Source organism: Lepidochelys kempii, chromosome 1 (genome assembly GCF_965140265.1).
Source record: "Lepidochelys kempii isolate rLepKem1 chromosome 1, rLepKem1.hap2, whole genome shotgun sequence".
Taxonomy (NCBI): Eukaryota; Metazoa; Chordata; order Testudines; family Cheloniidae; genus Lepidochelys; species Lepidochelys kempii.
This window is the reverse complement of record NC_133256.1, coordinates 197,734,789-197,753,767: the sequence shown is the minus strand read 5'-3', so window position 1 is coordinate 197,753,767 and position 18,979 is coordinate 197,734,789. Positions and strand designations below refer to the sequence as shown.

Here is an 18,979-nt window from a genome sequence, read left to right as displayed (position 1 = left end):
GACTAGTCTTTTTCAGGTGCTGCCATTGACTTCCTGTGTGACCTTAAGCAAGTCACTTTGCCTCTTTTCCCAACTGTGGTCTGTTTTATCTATTTAAATTGCAAGCTCTTGGGGCAGGGACTGGCTCTGATGATGTGTATGTACAGTGCCCAGCACATGGGGCCTAGTATGTACTACAATAATGCAAATTATTAATATACATAAGGTCTCATCTATTTTGGCATCTGTCCATTTGTTACTACTGAACATGGGGTTATGTTTCAAAATCCAATATTGTAGTAATGATGTAACCACAAAAAAGGGTAAGAAAAACAAGGAAAGGCCTTTTTTTTTTTTTTACTCCTATAAGAAAAAAAGCTGGAGAGACTAATGTTGAACTGATAGAACATGTTGATAACAAAGTTCCATAGGGCCTTGGCTTTCACTAGTGTCTCGCCTTCTGTTAATTTATCTTTTGTTTTGCTTTTCTTAATATCAGGAAAGGGCTGCGTTAGGGAGCTGTGAGTAATGAACCTATATTCCACCAATATCACTGTAGGTTCTACCTGATACAGAAAAAAGTTAGGACCCTTCTTCTGTAACCCTTGCTCACCTAAGTAATACTTTTCCATGCAAATAATCACACTGAAGTTAATACAACTACTCATGTGGGCAAGGGCTGCTTGTATGAGTAGAGGTTTCTTTTTTTGTTTGGGCCTGTCAAGGTTCCTTCCCCACTCTGAACTTCAGGGTACAGATGTGGGGACCTGCATGAAAAAACCCCTAAGCTTATTTTTACCAGCATAGGTTAAACTTCCACAAGGTACAAATTATTTTACCCTTGTACTTTATTGCTGCCACCACCAAGCGTCTAACAGATATATAACCAGGAAAGAGCCCGCTTAGAAACGTCTTTCCCCCCAAAATCATCCCCAAACCCCACACTGGTCTTTTCTGGGGAAGGCTTGATAAAAATCCTCACCAATTTGCATAGTTGAACACAGACCCAAACTCTTGGATGTTAAGAACAATGAAAAAAGCAATCAGGTTCTTAAAAGAAGAATTTTAATAGAAGAAAAAGTAAAAGAATCACCTCTGTAAAATCAGGATGGTAAATATCTTACAGGGTAATCAGATTCAAAACATAGAGAATCCCTCTAGGCAAAACCTTAAGTTACAAAAAGACACAAAAACAGGAATATCCATTCCATTCAGCACAGCTATTTTCTCAGCCATTTAAAGGAATCAGAATCTAGTGCATATCTAGCTAGATTACTTACTAAATTCTAAGACTCCATTCCTTTTCTGTTCCCAGCAAAAACATCACACAGACAGAGAGAACCTTTGTTTCTCCCCCCCGCCCTCCAGCTTTGAAAGTATCTTGTCTCCTCATTGGTTATTTTGGTCAGGTGCCAGCGAGGTTATCCTAGCTTCTTAACCCTTTACGGGTGAAAGGGTTTTTCCTCTGGCCAGAAGGGATTTTAAAGGTGTTTACCCTTCCCTTTATATTTATGACAGGGCCTAAACCTGCAAAAATGTATTCTTCTGAAAGATCCCATGGACTGCAAAGGGCCTATTCATATGGACATGGGCTTACAGGATTGATCTTTTTATTGTGAACTGGCAATATCATTCTATATAGAATATGAGTTCTTATTTGAGTACATGTTTATTTAGCATATTTACAGGCCTGCTCCTGTTTAAATTATTGAGAATTCTTCCATTGACTTGAGTGGGAGCAGGAGGAAATCTTTTTATCTGTAAAGTTCAGGCACTGGATCAGAGGTAGGTAAACTATGGCCCGTGGGACCATCCTGCCCGGCCCCTGAGCTCCCGGCTAGGGAGGCTAGCCCCCGGCCCCTCCCCTGCTGTTCTCCCTCCCCCGCAGCCTCAGTGTGCCATGCCGTCAGTGCTCTGGCCCGCTGCTCCTGCCAGGCAGCACGGCAGCATAGCTGGCTCCAGCCGGGCGGTGGTGCTGCAAACTCCTGCTGCTCTGAGTGGCATGGTAAGGAGGCAGAGAGCGGGGAGTTGGATAAGGGGCGGGGAGTTCCAGGGGGCAGTCAGGAGACAGGGAGCAGGGGCGGTTGGATGGGGCAGAGGTTCTGGGGAGGCGGTCAGGGAACGGGGAATGGGGGGTTGGATAGACAGAGCCCCAGGGGGGCCTGTCGGAGGGTGGATAGGGGTTGGGGAAGTCAGGAGACAGGGAGCAGAGGGGGTTAGATAGGGGATGGGGTCTAGGGGGGGCGGTTAGGGACGGGGTGTCCTGGGAGGGGGTGATCAGGGAACAAGGAGCAGGGGGGAGGACTGGATGTGTCAGGGGTTCTGAGGGGGGCAGTCGGGGGCAGGAAGTGGGAGGGGGCGGATGGGGCCAGGGGTCAGGCTGTTTGGGGAAGCACAGCCTTCCCTACCCGGCCCTCCATACAGTTTCACAACCCCGATGTGGCTCTCAGGCCAAAAAGTTTGCCCGCCCCTGCACTGGATAGTTCTAACAAAACAAAAAGTTGGAACAGTAAGGGAATGGGTCAGTGTAGGGCCAAATGCCACACCCTCTTCAACACCTGCCACTGCCATACCTAATATCTCCATATATTTTAGAGGTTCATTTTATTACAGCTGAATACAGATAGAGGAAAGTACATCTTGGCCTGGTTAGTAAAATGATAAATCCAGTGTACTGATTAGCTACTTTTTCAGGTGACTTGAAGTCAGAATGGGAAGCAACATCAATGATCAATTAGTACAATGAACTGACTAGCACAAAGACAAAAGACTTTAGTTAACAAATAAAGCCACATTTTCCCCCAAGCAAACACGTAAGTGACAGTATAACACTGTATAATGGTACTGAGCTAAACTGATCTACAAGAGTTTTGTTTTATTACAAATAAAACAGATTTGTTACCTGTACTTTTTTAAACATAAGCCTATTGTTGTTTTCATCATTGTTGCCGGCACCCAGTGCCGAGAGGCTAAACAACAGCTTGGGTTGGTTTGCTACCCGGTGTGCTACACCCAATAATCACAACGGGGTGGAGAAGGAGAAAAGTTTATTTGCAGCTGCAAAAAGGTACAGGGAGAATAAAATCTCAAATCCTGCACACAGAGCAGGAAGTTTCACAGGCTTTTATACATCCTTTTGTCCCAGCATACTTATCCAATAGCAAGCTGCCCTAAGTATCCATATAGCCAGCCAATCCAGTTCCCAGCTAGTGCCCTTGTTCTTTGCATCATTTCTTAGACCATACATAAAGCTGCTTTATTCAGCATTGTTCTTCCATATCTGCCCTGTTTGGCCTTGCTTAGTTTCAGGCAGTCTGACTCTGCAACATATTGTTGCAGATTCTCAGCATAACTGCTGTGTGTGCCTCCAGGCGGGGGGGCCAAGGACACTTGGGCCTAGTATGCAGAGCTGCTGCGAGTGCCTCCCGGCGGGAGGGGGGGCCAAGGACACTTGGGTCTAGTGCGAGGGGGCTTCATCAACACTCGTGGTCTTCCATCCCCTCGAGTTACCTAGTGGCCATGCCCCAGTGTCCCCAACAACTCCCCCTTTTGAGAACACTCAACAACCTTGGCTCTGAGTTTTCTCACTTAAGCTACTTATTTCTTTACAATAGGACTTTGCATAAGCACTTTGTGATAGCCCTGAAGAGAATGACTTATTAACTTTTGCAAAAGGGCCCTAACACATGATACTGCACAGCATACTACCAGTAATACAAGCAATACAGGAAAGAAAAGTTTTAATAACAGGCTGAATAAACCACTAAGCCAAGACGACAAACCCCAGCCTGAAAACAAGGTTTGCAACTAATCGCTCTCTGGGGCAGTATAGGCAACCTGTGCTCCAGCTCGGGCATGGGCCTCAGCTTGTACCACCTTTTCATAGATTTGATAACTGCTATTATTTATATATACATAACATTGGGGCCCGACGAGGGCACAAACCCCTCCTTGGGATGCCAAGAGATAGTCCAAAGCCAGCCTGTTTTGGAGGGAAAACGTCCTGAGCTGCTGCACCTTTTTATTTAATGTTTTTACTGCTAATTTTAAATTACTAACCGAGTCCTTTAATTTTAAGGCCACTTTTTTAAGTACCATTTGCAGCCTTACAGTATAGCGGCCTATGCATGCCATGGCTGGCCCGGTAAACAGTGGCGCTATTCCCAGTACAGAGCACCCTACGAACTTCTCGGTTGTGAGGGAATTCTTCATATTGCCCTCCAATGCCGTAGTCAGTTGCCGCAGGGTCTTTTCTTGTAACTCAACAGGGGTGTCTCAGGCATTTCTAATCTTTTCTTTGGGCAGTGTGGCAGTTATTGACAGATGAGGAACTCCATGAGCTATATAACAGCTACCTGTCCAGTTGGCTGGCAGCACCTTGTAAGCCTTTCGGCCACATACAAAATAGTGACCCTGTAGGGCCCAGTAAGGACCGTTTCTTAAGGGGATTCCTGGGATATTTAAGGCTGCTTTGGCTGCTTTTCCAAACAGTTCATATGCCCCTAAGGGGGAATCCCATCCTCCTGATTGGGTACAAGTGGGGGTGTTTCTAATTGTGCCGTTCAAATTACACTCGCCATAGGGACCACTACAAACCCACCATTGGCTTGCTACATTGGAGATGTTAACTGGACGGCAAGTTACATTTCCAAACCTTTCTTTTGTGGTAAGATTATTTGTAAGAGTTTCCCTAAAAGGGGAGGAACCATTACACCCACACTGTTGGCCTCCCCTTTTGGTCTTTATCCAATACCCATCAGCCCACTGTGTAATAACACAGGAGCTTTTCCCCACAGGACGCCCATAGTGATCAGATTAGTTTCAGGTAAAACATAACACTCCCTCAGTGAGTACTGCAACTGAATACTCCTGGTCCTGATAGGTGGCTTGCTGTAAAGAGGTCTTGTTCCAGAACGGCGAGTCCATTCTTTCCTGCTCTTTGGTGGCGGCTAATTCTGCTAGGGTCAAGGGCAGCATGTCAAGGGGCATTCCCGTTTTGGGGGACAGTGGAGTTGGAACACATACCCAGCAATCAGTTTGGTTTGTTAAAGTAGCAACATGGTACGCAAGCGAAACAAAGGAGTTATGCTCCCGATATGCACAGTTTGGAAATACCAATACAGAGAATAACAATGTTACCCAATTAATTATCACCAGAGTCTTTTTAACCCAGGGTCTTTAGTACCTGGGTGGGCCCATTTTAGCGTTAAGGTGCCCACTATTTGTGTCTTTTAAACAGTAGCTTTAGCCCGAGATCGTCACTAGATGAGGAGTCAGCAGGTTGGACGGTCCACTGTTCTGCTGACAAGGGGGCGGGTACTGCCGTCAGACGAGAGTGATGGATTCAGTTCTTGTGTCCCTTGATTTTTGCCACTGTATGGGAGATCAGCAGGACGGTATAGGGTCCTTTCCACTTTTCCTGGAGAGGCTCGTCTTTCCAGGTACAAACAAGCACTGAGTTACCGGGCTGTAAGGAGTGTAAGGGAGAGATCAAGGGGAGAGGCTGGGAATCCTTGGTATACCTGTGAAGAGACAAGAGAACAGCAGACAGGGAACACATATACTGTGACAAAAAACCATTACCCAGCTCCCATTCCCCTGACCGAACTGGGGTGCCATTCATAGGCCATGCCCTTCCAAACATAATTTCAAAGGTACTAAGCCCTAATCTACCCTTAGGGAGAACACGGATACGAAGTAGGACGAGGGGCAAAGCATCAGGTCATTGCAGTGAGGCTTCTTGGCACACTTTTGAGAGATGCCGTTTAAGGATCTGATTGGTACGCTCCACTACCCCACTGGCTTGCGGTCTCCAGGGCGTATGGAGTTTCCAGGGGATTTGTAAGGCATGTGAGATGCTTTGAATGATTTTTGACGTGAAATGTGTCCCATTGTCAGATTCCATCCACAGGGGGAGTCCAAAGCGAGGAATGATCTCCTTAACAAACTTGAGGAACACTGTTCTGGCAGTGCAGTTGCGGCATGGGAAGGCTTCTGGCCATCCGCTGAACCGATCCACTATGACAAGGAGATATTTGAACCCTTGGGTCGGGGAAACTCAGTAAAGTCTATTTGCCACACTTGTCCGGGGCCCGGAGTGGGTTCTAGGGCAGCTGGTGGCACAGGATGTCCCGGTCGGGGGTTATTCTTTTGGCAGACTAAGCAGTCCGCTTGTACCTGGGCAGCTAGGGGTCGGAGTCCGGAAGTGATAAAGTATTTTCCCATTAGCTGGATAAATGCTTCCCTGCCAGCATGAGTGGTTTGATGTAGTTTCTGCAGCACTGGCCGGATCAGGCCCTTTGGTAGGAGGACCTTCCCTTCTGGGGAATGGAGCCATCCCTCCTTTTCCCGGAGACTGAGTTTGTCAGTTAGCTGTCTCTCCTCCCCAGAGTACTGAGGGGTTGGAAGCTCCCCTACTGATGGGATAACGGCATGCATATGGGCGTTCTCAGTCGGAGGGGATGGCAGGGTGGCTGCATGCTTAGCCGCTCTATCTGCCCGGGCGTTACCTCTGGCCACATCTTGATCCTCCCTTTGATGGGCTTTACAGTGTACCACCGTCACTTCCAAGGGAAGTTGTACGGCTTCTAGGAGCCGGAGGATTTGGGGCCTGTACTTGACTGGGGAGCCTTGGGCTGTCAGCATTCCCCTTTGCTTCCATAGGCCAGCATGAGCATGCAGCACACCAAAAGCATACTTTGAATCAGTAAAAATGTTGACCCGCTTTCCTTTTGACAGTTCAAGTGCACGGGTCAGGGCTATTAGTTCGGCAAGCTGGGCAGAGGTCCCAGCAGGCAAACCTTCAGCTTCCACAGTGTCATGGAGGGTCACAACAGCATAACCCGCCCTCCTTTGTCCATCTATTACAGTACTGCTACCATCAGTGTACCACTCATAATCTGCATTTGGGAGGGGTACATCCTTTAAATCCGGACGGCTGGAGTACTGGGCATCTATGATCTCTAAACAGTCATGTTCCTGTTCCTCTGTTTCTGGCAAAAGAGTGGTGGATTAGCCTGGTACCGAGCAATCCGAGCCTGGGTGAGCCAAAGCCCACCCTTTGCATCCAATAAGGCTCGGACCATATGGGGAGTATAGATTGCATAACCCCTCCCAATGTTAGCTTCTTGGCTTCCTCAAGCACTAGGGCAGTAGCTGCGACCACCCGTAAACATGCCGGCCAACCCTTTGCAACCTGATCCAATTGCTTAGAAAAATAAGCCACAGGACGTCTCCATGCTCCTAACAGCTGTGTGAGTACTCCTAGGGCCACCCCCTTTCGTTCATGTACATACAACTGAAACGGCTTAGAGAGATCCGGCAGGCCCAGAGCCAGGGCTTCCATCAATTTCCTTTTCAGGATTTTAAATGCCCTGTCAGCCTCTGGGGTCCAATAGAAGGGGTCATGATCCGCTCCTTTTACACAGTCGTACAGGGGTTTAGCCCACAGTCCAAACTCTGGGATCTAGATCCTGCACAAGCCTGCCATACCCAGAAATGCCCTGAGCCGCTTACGATTACTTAGGGTAGGAACTTGACAGATAGCTTCCTTTCTTTTTTTTTTCTTTTCGCTTGAACGCTGATGCTCCCCTTGCCTTAGCTGTAACCTGATTCCTTTACCTCAGACAACAGGGTTCTCAGGAGGAAATTACAGTCGTCTCAATCCGGCTTGTGACTACTGAAGCACCCCTCAAAGACTGAAATAAACCTGCTTGGGTGCGTTGAGAATTCCCCAGCCTGTGTTTTAAAAGCTGCTAAGTCTATTGGATTGAATGGCACATGGGTGTAAACTTGCATAGTGGTAGCCTGACGTCTGTCTGCCCCTGGGCAAGCCACAACAGTCTCGGTAAGCAAAGGATAGAGTCCCACCGAGGGGGCAATCTCTGTAACCCGAGGCATCCTACCCTAATAAGGTGGGGATGTGGGGGCCGAAGGGGACACCGGCTCTGCCATTACAGTGGGGGTGGGGGTCTGGGGACTAACATTAGCTACTACCGAACCAGTCGGAGTCAAATTACAACTCTGCAGAATTACAGCTCTATTCTATTTTTTTAAAGCCATAAACACTTGTGCATACAAATGTTCATTCCATTTACCCATTCACTGACAAAACAAAACTAATTGGAGGATCGTGTTGTAATTAATTGACCCTCCTGGTGGCCACCACTCCTGGTCCTCTAGTTGATATTGAGGCCAGTCAACTGTACAGAATCGTTTTAATTGGCTCTTAGTCATCGGATCCGCACCAAATACCTTCCAGTTTGCTAGAATGCATTCTAGGAGCATACACTGTGCCCTAACCCCCCGAGCTCTGTCCCTGTCCCATACCTACAGGGTAACTCTGGGCGTCCCCAGGTTCCAACAGAGCATACAATCCGGATTTCAAAAGGTTCCTACCTTATCCAAGGGACCAGTTCTTCACCATCGCCTGCAGCTGCTCCTCCCCCATGTCTAAGGGACTGGTTCTTCACCGTCGTCCACAACTGCTTCTCCACTATATGAGTGCGTTGCACCGTTGCGCCCTCCGGGATTGATCAAATCGCGTCTCCTCCGAGGCCCCCGATGAACTCACTGGTGCGCGCTGGGCATCGGTTGTCGCCGCAATCCTCAACCTCCAGGAGGGGTCCGGGCAAGGCTAAATAGCGGCCTCGTCACCCACCCAGGGACGCCAAAAGCTGTTGCTGGCACCCAGTGCCGAGAGGCTAAACAACAGCTTGGGTTCGTTTGCTACCCGGTGTGCTACACCCAATAATCACAACAGGGTGGAGAAGCAGAAAAGTTTATTTGCAGCTGCAAAAAGGTACAGGGAGAATAAAATCTCAAATCCTGCACACAGAGCAGGAAGTTACACAGGCTTTTATACATCCTTTTTTCCAGCATACTTATCCAATAGCAAGCTGCCCTAAGTATCCATATAGCCAGCCAATCCAGTTCCCAGCTAGTGCCCTTGTTCTCTGTATTATTTCTTAAACTATACATAAAGCTGCTTTATTCAGCATTGTTCTTCCATATCTGCCCTGTTTGGCCTTGCTTAGTTTCAGGCAGTCTGACTCTGCAGCATATCGTTGCAGATTCTCAGCATAACTGCTGTGTGTGCCTCCAGGCGGGGGGGCCAAGGACACTTGGGCCTAGTATGCAGAGCTGCTGCGAGTGCCTCCCGGCGGGAGGGGGGGCCAAGGACACCTGGGTCTAGTGCGAGGGGGCTTCATCAACACTCGTGGTCTTCCATCCCCTCGAGTTACCTAGTGGCCATGCCTCAATGTCCCCAACATCATTAATATGATATATCTACCGTTAGATAAGAACCATGAAAACACACATCTGGGCTGGGTGGGAACAACATATAAGAGTCAAATTAACATTTTTTCCCCTCAAACTTCTACTCGTGTCTGTTTTTTCATTGGGTCAGTCATCCTAGTGAGCAGAGGCAACAATGTGGAGGCTTCTCAAGAGGACACTCTTGTTTGGTGATGTTCATTGGTGGAATAACCTCAGGGATAGCCCTAGATGAAATGGTGCCCCAGGCGAGGAGCGTCTTTGGTGCCCTCCCCCCCATTTGTTAAACTTTTGAATACTTTTTTTTTTATTGCATTTGTCCTTTATTAGTTGCTACTTATACTCTTCAAGTTGTAAAACACAAGTACATGTTCATAATTACACAATAAAACAAGGTTCGCAGTATCACAGATGGGCTCTCACTTCACTTCGTTCTTATATCTCACTGACTGACTGGTGGTGCCCTTCCCCTTGTATACCCCCGAGGGCATGGCTGACTGTTCTAGGAGGTTCAAGGAAAATGAAGTTCTCAGAAAGGCTGGAAGGTTCCATGAAATTCTACAAAGGTCCAGAACATTCTAGGAGATTAGTGAAAAATGAATCCACATATGGAATGCCTGAAACATGTTACTTCAAACATTCTGTTTTCCTTTTTGTTGCTAACAACACAAACAGCACCCTGAACCTGGTGCCCCCAAAGTCTGGCTCCCCAGGTGGTCGCCTGGGTTGCCTGCCCCTAAATCCGGCCCTGCTCAGGGTTAACTCAATGGAGAATAAGCAGAGCTAGGTGGATATAGCCCAGGATTGGGCATGATAAGATTGCTTTAGACGTTTGCACTGTTGAACAGACTCCACAATCAATTTCTTCATTGTAGAATACTATCTGGGGGAAAGTGCAAAATAGAATAGTCCACTTGGGGTATATGGCTAAACTGCAATAAAACACTCACTGCTGGCCCATGTCAGCTGACTTGTGCTCTCAGGGCTTGGGCTGCAGTGCTATAAAATTGCAGTGCAGACCGAGTCTGAACGTCTACACTGCATGAGCCTGAGTCAGCTGCCGCGGGCCAACCATGGGTGTTTTATTGCAGTGTATACACACTCTTGGAGCACAATTCCTTCTCTTTTCCTTTACTGGTATGGCTCCATTCTTTAGCAGCAGAGAGTGCTGAGAAGCTGCTCAAACCATATGTTGAGGGAGGGGAAAAATCTCTGAAACATGCTCTGTCTTCTTGATATCAATCATGGGACTTGATCCTACAGAAGATTGTAGAGAAGAGTTGTTAGACAGCAATCCTAAGGTGCTGGTGGGATTATTGAATGCAGTGCATTGTTACATTCCAGTTCAGTAAGGTTAGGTGAGGGGAATGGACATTGCAATCTGTCAGGTCATCAAGAACGCTGTGCCAAGCCTGCATCATTAGGCACTAAGCAGCTGCCTGAGAGATACTGTTCTTTGGAATGCTTGGACGCATTTCTGTGTCAGATGGTGACACTGAAGACTTCTGCAGCTTTCCTTTTCTTCTCAAATTTCACCTAGTAGCCAGTACTCCAGATTAGCAATAGAAGTAACTGAAAAAATCCCATGACTAGCATTCACTGGATTGGATTGAAATGCCTTTGCCCTGGTCATGCTCAATCACCAGCCCGCAATGCCCATGTCCATACTACTAGCACCTAGTACAAAGGGGTCCTGATTCCTGAGTGGAGTTCCCAGGCATTACAATAATAATAAGATCTCAGTTCAATGAAGGTCTGCTCACATTGCTGAGCATCCGTGCATATTTCTCTGCACTATGTGGAAGTGCAAACACTGAGTGCTAGCAGTTTGGCCTTCTCTATGTTATATTTTCCATACAGCAAGATCAAATCAGGTATTTTAGTCTGGATGATTTATTGCTGATTAAAGAAAACAACTCAAAAAGATGGAAAAAATATGCATCTCATTTTGTAGCAGCCATCCTGAATTGTTTGCAGACTGTTTACTTTCATTATTATTATTCATTATACTGGATGAGCAACCTGCAGGATTGAACCCTTACGGACTTCTGTGAAGTTATTTCAGTATTAGATTGATTCTTAAACCAAGAAAAAAAATCTTCTGTCATTTTAGGCACCAGGGAGATGACTGTTCTCAGGTCTTTTTCTATTAAATGTATTAGATTTTTCAGTGCATAGCCCAGCTAGGCCCTGTTCCCTTATCAGAGCCTCTGGATGATATTGCTATACTAATAAATAAAGAAATAATAATAATATAAAAAGTGCCCATCAAAATTCTCAAAGCACAAGTGGAATAATTAACCCCTCTCTCTCCCCATAAAGGACAATATTACCAAAACCAATCTGCCCAGTGGGCCAGATTCTATTGTGTCATTTTAATCTGGTATATGAAATACTACTATTACTGGATTCTTCTTTATGCCAAAACCTTCTGAAATCATTATGGGCCTGATTTTTAAAGGGGTCTCACTACAACCACTAATTTTGCACCAACAATGATCACTGAAGATTATAATTGAAAAGGTATAATTGAAAACTCTTTTAAACTACTCTTACACTTTACAGGGTTCTAAATTAATTGTATCAACCCAAGACAAGGATCCAGGCATCAATGAAAACCTCAACCTCTGCTCCATGTGCTACTGTGGTTAAAAAAAAAAAGCTAACAAGATGTTAGGATGCTTAAGAAATGGGATGGAAACTAATACTATAATGCCTTTCTATAAATCCTTGATGTGCCATCATTTGGAATACTGTGTCCAGTGCTGATCAATCAGTCTCAAAAAGGATATTGCAGAGCTGGAAGGGGTTAATGAGAAAAGTGACAAGAATGATCAAAGGCCTGAAAAAGCTCTCATATGAAGAGAAATTGAAAAGATTAGGATTGTTAGAAAAGAGGTGAATAAGAGGAGCTATGATGAAAGTATATACAATAATGAATGATCTAGAGAAGGAAGATTAGAGCTTTTGTTCTCCCTGTCTCATAACAGAAGACCAAGGAGACATTCAATGACATTAAAAGGTGGGAAATACAAAACTGATAAAAGGAAATACTTTTTTCCACACATGTGATTAAACTGTGGAACTCACCGCCACAGAAAGTTATTAAAGCCAAGAACCTAATAAGAATCTCAAAGGGATTGGACATTTATATGGATATCAAGAATATCCAGAGTTATAATAATTGACAATGAAAAATTTGGAAGAGATATTACATCTTGTGCTTCAGGTTTTAAGCCAATCTCTAACTATTACAGGTCAAGGTGAGACCTCCGTAAAGTGCAGATTATTCCACATCTGCCTACTGCAATGGCTCTTGCAGCATCTGACCATTGTTTGGGGCAGGATACTGGACTATGTAGACCTTTGATCTAACCCAGTCTGGCAATTCCTATGTTCCTATGTTTTTTTTGTTTTGTTCTGTTTTAAATCAGACCCAATGTCTATTGTCTAAAACAAGGCCTGTGAAATTTTCAGACACTGGCTTTTTTGACTAAAGATATGGATTATATTTTGTATGACTTGCTGATAGCTTTGATATTGTATATTCTGTGTAATGTATATTTTTCTTGCTGAAATCTTCTGAGGTCAGGTGTACTGTTTAAATTAATTAATTTTAATTTCTGAATGTGTTGTATTTCATAACTATAATGTGAGGTGAGATGCTGAGGTAATGTGATATCTTATAATTCTATATTTTTTGGCAATTATCATACCCCTATGTGTGAGGCTGTGTTGGGGTGGATAAACCCCACAGAGGTCAACAAAGCACTAAGGGAAGCCTGAGAAACCAGTTAGCTCACCCTGTTGCACTTGGAGGGTGTGTCAGGTTCAATTCAGTATCAGACCCAGCTGGGGAGGAGATGGGTGGTTTCTATAACGGAAGGAGCTCCATGCACTTGAGGAAGAAGATATTATGTTATTTCCTGAGGAGAAAGGAAAGGTATCTGTCTGTTCAGGGTTGAGAAATAGAAGAACCCCTCTGTAAGGGAAAAGAGAGGAACAAGGTACAGTAATTCCTCACTTAAAGTTATTGTTTCATTGCTGATCAATTAGAGAATATGCTTCTTTAAAGTTGTGCAATGCTCCCTTGTCATGTTGTTTGGCAGCTGCCTGCTTTGTCCACTGCTTGCAGGAAGAGCAGCCGGTTGGAGCTAGCTGGTGGGGGCTTGGAACCAGGGTGGGCCAGCAGCCCCCCTATCAGCTCCCCTAAGTTCCCTGTGTGGCAGTTGCTTAGCAGGCTATCAATTGCCCAGCAGTTCAGGTGTCCCTCCCCCCACTGCCATGTGCTGCTCCTGTCCTCTGCCTTGGAACTGCTCCCTGAAGCCTCCTGCTTGCTGTGGGGGGAGGAGGAGTGGTGCAGATGTCAGGGTGTCCCCCTCCCACTGCTCCTGTACCCCATCCCCATGGAGGGGGGGGGGATGGGATGGGACGGGACAGGGCTCAGGATGGAGGGAGCTTACTGGCAGCAGTTGCTGTTTCAACTTGCTGATCTAATTAAAAAGGCAATGTACTTAGAGTGGGGTCTGTGCAGTTAAAGAGCAATGTGCATGTCACACAAACATGCACATGTGTGCTCACACACCCCGCACTTTGGAAAATGGAGGGAGTGGTGTGCTCCAGTCCAGTGGGATAGCATAGGTTCACCATCATGTTCCATTTCCACAGGGAAACTGCCACTCTTGTGTTGTCCCCTCCCTCCGTTTGTGCTGCCTTGTACAGTGTGAGGCTACATTAACAACGTGTTAACCCTTGAGGACTCAACTGAGTGCTAGTTCATCCTTTAGCAGTAAGGCATCCCCTGGGAAATATCCCACCTTCTGACTTCACCACCTCAACCAAGCTTCACAATAATCCTTGCTGTGTACAGTATTAAATTGTTTGTTTAAAACTTATACTGCGTATGTTTGTGTATACACCTCTACCCTAATATAATGTGACCCGCTATAACATGAGTTCAGATATAACGCGGTAAAGCAGCGCTCTGGGGGGGGCAGGGCTGTGCGCTCCGGGGGGTCCGTGTGTCTGGCTCCAACACGCTGCTCTGAGCAGCATATTAAGGGTGCCGGGCTGGGGCCGAGGGGTTGGATATGGGGCAGAGGGTCTTGGTGGGGGGGGGGTGTGGTGGTCAGGGAGCGGGGGGGGGGGGGTGTTGGATGGTTCGGAGATTCTGGGGGTGGTCAGGGAATGGGGGTGTTGGATAGGGTGTGGGAGTCCCGGGGGGGCCTGTTGGGGAGGGGGTATGTGGATAGGGGTTGGGGCAGTTGGGAGAGGGAGCAAGAGGGTTGGGTGGGGTCTTGGGAGGGGTGGTTGGGGTGGGGGGGTCTCTGGAGGGGGTAGTCAGGACAAGGAGCGGGGGGGTTGGATGGGTGGGAGGTTCTGAGGGGTCAGTCAGGGTGGAAAGTGACTATTAAGAAAGGAAATCCTTGAGGCCAAAGCAAGTTTGATATAACATGGTAAGATTTTTTGGCTCCCAAGGACTGCATTATATCTGGGTAGAGGTGTATATAGTCTTTTGTCTGGTGAAAAAAATTTCCCTGGAACCTAACCCCCACTACCTCTATTTACATTAATTCTTATGGGGCAACTGGATTTGCTTAACATCGTTTTGCTTTAAGTAGCATTTTTCAGGAATGTACCTACAATGTTAAGTGGGGTGTTGCTGTATAGGAACCAGGGTTAGTTTCTGTAGTTGGCCCTTCTGGAGTAAGGGGAGGCTGGCTGGCCTTGAGGGAAATGGCCTTGTGGGTTGGTATCCTGACAATAGGACATGGGATAAAAAGAATTGGAAGAGGCTGAAATCTCAGCCCTGTATGGGAGGGAGTGAGTTGGTGGTGGTGGTTTGTCTTCAGTCACTTGGTGAAGAAACGGGAACTGACATAAAATCCCAGGGGAGGCAGAAGACTTCTTGGTTTGCTACATGTGTTAATACTGGTGAAGGATACTATTCAGAATGCTGATGGCCTGGAAGAAGCCAGACTCCAGAAGGACTTGGCTGGGGGGCCAAATGTCCCACTGCATGAGACGGATGATGATGCCACAAGGGAATGCACTAGGATTGTGAGTAATGACAATGCCATGAGTGAGGGGCTGCTTGGGGATGCCAGGTTGTTACAGAGACCTATGAAGATTCCTCTTGAATGAGGTGGGTTCAGCTATCAGTGTTGGGGAGATGGCGAAGAAAGAAATATGGTTGAATAAACTAACAAATTTCTCTTACATGAGAGAAGCACACTGATTTAACTTACTCTGACATTTAGATCAATTTAGCTTAAACCAGTGCAATGGGCTGTGTGAACCCTAGATACTAAGTCAATTAGGAATTGACTTAAGATAACAGTAAAATGACACACTCAAACCAAAATCAGGATGTCAACATGGGTTTTCACTGGCTTCACTCAATTGGTTTAAAAACTGCCTTAAGTTAAACTTTCTCATGTTGACAAGGCCTGAAATACACTATTGCTTGCACTAGTGGAGTCTGGTGGTGGATGCCAGCTCATGCATATATTCAGTGCTATGAGTTGCATTTTATACCACCTCGGCTGGCAAAGGGTGTACAGGGTGCAGTTCACCTTGACCAAAGTACCCCAATTGAGAGCAGGAGGCCTATGGCTATTTGGGAAACTTTAAAAATTATACCATGTGCTGCACCTAAAGGACAAATAGGTTCTGTGGTATGTGTCTTTACACAGTTGATTCCTCTTGCTACTGGGAATAACATCTACTTTGTTCTATTTAGATAAAGCACATGAAGAAATTTGTATAACAGCGTGAAGTACTTCCGTCTCTTATTGTAAACTCTGGACCTAAACGTCTACCCCTGATTAGTGATTTTTGCCCTCCTGCCTTACTTTGCCTATTGCCAGTCTGTCCACCTGCTGCTGCGGCTGCACAGCAACTCTGAGCCCCTCACTCTTCAAATACCTCCATAGGTTTTGGTCATATTCAAGCTCCTTGTCCTTCCTACCTAGCTCTACAAGGCCATGAGTTTGCTCTGCCTGCTCTAGATCCCTGTTCTCACATCACCATCATGCCACATCTTCCTGATCCTCTTACCTTACTGGCCCCTTCTCCCATTCTTCACCTCATGCCTCCAACATGCTGGCCTCTATGCCAGGAACACTGTCCCTGTCCTCACCTATGAAGTGCCTTTTCTCTCCTCCTTTGAATCCCTCCTTAAAAACCCAACTCATTAAGTAAGCTTCTCCTGAATAATCCCCATGCCTGCCCTCTCTAGGGCTGCCCCTGTGCTGTCTTGTACATATTCTTGCCTAACTTAGATAGTGAGCACTTAACAGGGAATATCTGATCTGTGGTTGTAACGTGCCATGTAATTTTAATGTGCAACAGAAATGTTAGCCAAATGAACTACAGTATGTATCTGAAAGATCATATATTACAGTTGATGTTACTATTGCTATGACCACTAGAGGGCATGCAGACTCTACCAGTTCTGTTTAGCAAGCTGTGGAAAATAACTCATTAGTTGACATTTGAAAGAATGATTTCACTCAGACTAAAGTTATTGGTCCCAATCACAGGGGCTGTCTGTAGCGAAGACCATGCTGACCTCAGGTAGGTGAAGGGGAGCTCCCAAAGGCAGTGTAAGACTTTGGTTTGCACTGTCCCAGGGCTGAAGCCACCGTGTACCGCACTGCAAAGGCCTGATCCTTCTCATGTAGATTAGGGGTGGGGAGAAATGAAACTTCAATCACAGATCAGCGCAGTACATGGGGCATACATCTACATCCACTTTCTTCTGGACATGTTGCCTTTGTCAGCTAGGCTTCCTATACTGAGGTACAAAAAACTGAGACATTTGAACCACTTCATCTGCGACAGCTACCTCAAAGGCATGATCCTGGTAAAACACTGACGGGTGGCAACCCTAATGTGGTGTGTGGGTGTGTATACACATACACAGTTGACATAATAACCACCAGAGAAGGCCGATTGAAGTGGAGTGATCCTTCCAGGCTGGACTCCACTGGTTCTACAGACAGACTATGCTGACTGGCAAACTAGCATTGTAGGGAAGTTCAGAGATCTGAAAATAAGTGTGATCTAACACATTGCATCATATCCTTTGAGCCCCTCAGCCACATGCTATGCTATGCAATGTGACTGTGAGGAATGATTAAAAACAAGGGCAGGACAAATACTGGTATCTTGTGATATGCTCAGATAACCTGATAGCTTGTCTAGGTACTTCTATGGCTCCTATTTGACAAGTTACACTTAACTGAACTTAAAATGTGTTTTATCAACCTGACAAATAACTGTCTCTGGTATTTAACCAGTTCTATTATAAAATACTGGGGAGATGGGGGGGACCTAACTTTCTTTTTATTTTTTTTTTTTTTTTGTAACCAAAGGTTAACTCCTGGAATAGGTTTAAAAGTCAGCTTTACATTTTTTAAAGTGTGTGTGATATCTATATCTCTTGCAGGCGGGTCCCAGCACTGACACTTTCAAGTATTACAAATTCTTCTTCTCATAGTGGGTTGAACCATATCCCAGGTCTGAACTCCCCTCAATGGGCTTGTTCAGATCTGGATCCAGATCTGAACTTTGCATCTATATCAGTTAGAGAAAACCTGTTAGAGCTTAAGATGAACTGACTATTGGAAGCATTAAAATAGGTAGTGGGTCAGGTGCTTAGAAATTTAATTTACATAGGTAATAGGGTAGCAAGCTGCCAACATAGAAATCTCATCTAATTAGCTAATATCTGAGCTGCTGTAAACTTATGTAGCTACATGGAAGTCAGACCTATGCTGATTTATACCAGCTGAGGAGCTGGCCTTATAGTCTTAAACCTGTTGCTTTAAGGTGACCTGCAAAACAGAAAGGTTGGTGGTCCCTCCTTGGATATTGGTACTGTGCATACAAACAAATGCCTGAAAGCTGCTTATTCTGCTTGTTTTGTACATTAATTCAGATCTCATCTACCTGTGTTTCCTGCAATAATCTACCCATGACTAGAGAACTCCTAGTTAGAATTAGGACACACTACAAGTACGAAGGAAACGAAGCCTGAGCAATTGAGAGGATTTTTTTAGACTAACTTTTTGTTTTTAAAACTTATTTAACTCAACTCACTAACAAAGAACTGGAAGAAAAGATCTTTGTTAAATTGGACTTCCTGGCACTTCAATTAAAAACTGGTCCACTTCTCTGGCTCCTCTTAGGAAACAGAGTCAGGGAATTCAGGACTCTTACTATTAGTAAGTAACAGTAATGTAAAGGACCAACTCTATCAAATTCCTTCTGTCATGAAGTACCTAGATAGTGACCTCAAACTCTCTTGTCAGCAGATCAAGACATTTGATCCACACAATATTCATTAGGGAAGTTATTCTGCTTTAATATTGCTCAGGTCACCATTAAGGTTTGGCATGATGGAGCAAGCTGAATGACATTGGGGTACATCATGTTTTTCAGTATGTGTTGGAGAGGGAAGTGACTGCCTTTTGGTGTGAGATGTCAACATTATATAGGATTCAGAGTAGCAGCCATGTTAGTCTGTATCCACAAAAAGAAAAGGAGTACTTGTGGCACCTAAGGATATGTCTACACTATGAAATTAGGTCGAATTTGTAGAAGTCGGTTTTTTAGAAATCGGTTTTATATATTCGAATGTGTGTGTCCCCACAGAAAATACTCTAAGTGCATTAACTTGGCAGAGTGTTTCCACAGTACTGAGGCTAGAGTTGACTTC

The 18,979-nt window shown here is 45.5% G+C and overlaps 1 protein-coding gene across 4 annotated transcripts in view; it reads left to right on the top strand.

The window, feature by feature from the left end:
• Window positions 1–13,115: 13,115 nt before the first annotated feature.
• The window catches only part of ST3GAL6 (ST3 beta-galactoside alpha-2,3-sialyltransferase 6), a 177,960-nt gene continuing 172,096 nt past the window's right edge, over window positions 13,116–18,979 (top strand). For 2 of the 4 annotated variants that reach the window (XM_073307840.1, XM_073307832.1), the window contains exon 1: window positions 13,116–13,262. The gene's annotated coding sequence lies outside the window, so the exon portion shown is untranslated. Of the gene's footprint in view, window positions 13,263–14,655; window positions 15,316–18,979 lie in introns of those variants that run through there. The other 2 variants (XM_073307848.1, XM_073307813.1) reach the window with 2 other exon arrangements.